Genomic DNA, 2798 nt, shown 5'->3' on the forward strand with positions numbered 1-2798 from the left:
TCAATAACCGCAGAAGCTTCTTCAATGGACAATGCTTTTCTTGCCATAACTTTGGTCACAAAGCAGCTCAATGTGTTGCATATAAAACAATCATGACTAGGGAAGCTCAAAAACAAAGAAGTATGACAGGGATTACAAAAAGGACCTATAACAACTTTTCGGTTCTTGAAAATGAAGTTGAATGTTCTATCTGCAATAATTTTGGTCATGAAGACTCTGAATGCAGGAGCAGGTTTCAGGAGAAAAAGGAACAAGCCACAAGCACCAAAACATGGAGAATAAAGGAACCTCAAACAGAAAGATGTGGGATAGCATTTTATGCAGAAGGACAGGAAAATCTATGGTACATTGACAGTGGATGTTCGAAACATATGACAGGTGATAAAGAAAAACTTGAATCTTATTCTACTTTAGAAAAGGGAAAGAAAGTTTCTTTTGGAAATGATACTCCTGCAACTATAAAAGGAAAAGGTATTGCTCCTTTGAAAGAAAAGGTCAAGGCTGGAAATGTTTTGTATGTTGATGGATTGAAGCATAATCTTCTAAGTGTCAGCCAGATGTGTGATCAAAAAACCGAGGTTATTTTCAGATCGAATGGATGTCTTGTTCGTGATCTTGATACAGGTAAAACAGTACTCAAAGGCAAAAGAACTCCAAATAATCTGTACATATTTGAAGAAGGAGAACAACAATGCTATCTTAGCAAGGATGAAGAGCACTGGTTATGGCATCGAAGGTTGGGACATCTAAGCTTCTCACAAATAAGGAAAGCATGCAAATATCAGGCAGTTCGCGATCTTCCAGATATCAAAATTCCTGACAACACCATATGCAGATCATGTCAGTTTGGAAAACAAACCAGGACTAACTTTCCAGAGAAAGAGGGATCAGCTAGCATGCCTCTTGAGCTAGTACATACAGATACATGTGGCCCATTCAGGAAAAGAACACCTAGAGGAGAGGAATACTTGATATTATTTATTGACGATTTCTCCAGGTTTGTCTGGTTAGGACTTATGAAGCATTCGAAAAATTCAAGACCTTCAAAGCCTTGGTTGAACATGAATCATGTCACAAAATTAAGTGCCTCAGATCCGACAGAGGTGGGGAATTTACTTCAAATGAATTTTTCGATTTCTGTGATGAACATGGGATAAGGAGAGAATTCTCTACAGCTAGAACTCCTCAGCAAAATGGAGTTGTTGAAAGAATGAACAGAACAATCCAACAAATGGCTCGTGCTATGCTTGATGAATCAGGAACTCCCGCAACTTTCTGGGGTGAAGCTGCACATGCTGCGGTTATTATTCTCAACAAGACAAATGTCCGGGTGAACAGCACTCAAACTCCTCATGAGCTCTGGAGTGGTAAAACTCCTTCGGTAAAGCACTTCAAAATCTTTGGGAGCAAATGCTATATCAAGAATACTAATGAGCAGCTTGGCAAACTTGAACCTAGAGCAGATGAAGGCATTCTTCTTGGCTATTCTCCACATAGCAAAGCATACAAATGCTACAATAAAAGACTTGGCAGAATTGTTGACAGCATTGATGTAGTGGTTGATGAGAAGGGATATATTCCTAGGCAAGTACATCATGAAGATATAGAAGAAGATGAAGGCTACCCTCAAAGACAGAATGATGAAGAAGAAGAACCCCAAGGAGAACCTCAAGAAGAACCAGAAGAGCAAACAAGAATAGAAGAGAAAACTCCATCCAGATATGTTCAGAAGAATCATCCAGAATCTCAGATTGTGGGGCAGAAAGAAGCAGGTGTACAAACAAGAAGAATAGTTGCAGAAGCCTCAAGCTATTTGGCATTACTCTCCTCTACTGAACCACAAAATGTGAAAGAAGCATGCAAAGATGAATGTTGGGTGAAAGCAATGGATGAAGAACTTGAGCAAATCGAAAAGAACAACACTTGGGAGCTGGTTCCTAGACCAAAGGATAAGAATGTTATCGAAACAAAATGGGTCTTCAAAAATAAATTGAATGAAAATGGAGAAGTAATTAGAAACAAAGCCAGACTTGTTTGTAAAGGGTATGCGCAGCAAGAAGGAATAGACTTTGAAGAAACTTTTGCTCCTGTTGCAAGACTTGAAGCCATCCGAATGTTCCTTGCTCTCTCAAGTTTTCAAAACTTCAAAGTATTTCAAATGGACATGAAATCAGCCTTTCTGAATGGAGACTTGGAAGAAGAAGTGTACATTGAACAGCCAGATGGGTTCATTCTTGGAAATGATCCAAATCTTGTATGCCGATTGAAAAAGGCTCTCTATGGTCTCAAACAAGCTCCAAGGGCTTGGTACTACCGGTTGGACAAATATCTTCATCAACAAGGCTTCTCAAAAGGTTCAGCAGATAGCAATCTGTATATAAAAATTGAAAATGACAAATTACTAATACTTGTTGTGTATGTAGATGACATTATTTTTGGCAGCAATGAAGAAGCTATGAGTCAAAGCTTTGCCTCGGTCATGCAGAAAGAATTTGAAATGTCCTTGCTAGGAGAACTGACATATTTCCTTGGTTTGCAAATCCAACAAAAGGAAGGAGGAATCTTTTTATCTCAAACCAAGTATCTCAAGCAGATTTTGAAGAAATATGGCATGGAAGATGCAAAACCAGTATGTACACCCATGGTCACAGGATGTAGTCTCAGTGCAAATGATGAATCTGCAGCAGTACATCAACCAACCTACAGATCTATGATTGGAAGTTTACTATATTTGACAGGTACCCGACTGGACATCATGCATGCAGTTGGAATAGTTGGAAGATTTCAGGCAAATCCGA

Source organism: Pinus tabuliformis, chromosome 2_1 (genome assembly GCF_031772625.1).
Source record: "Pinus tabuliformis cultivar Carrire ecotype Pingquan chromosome 2_1, CPIR1, whole genome shotgun sequence".
Classification (NCBI taxonomy): Eukaryota; Viridiplantae; Streptophyta; class Pinopsida; order Pinales; family Pinaceae; genus Pinus; species Pinus tabuliformis.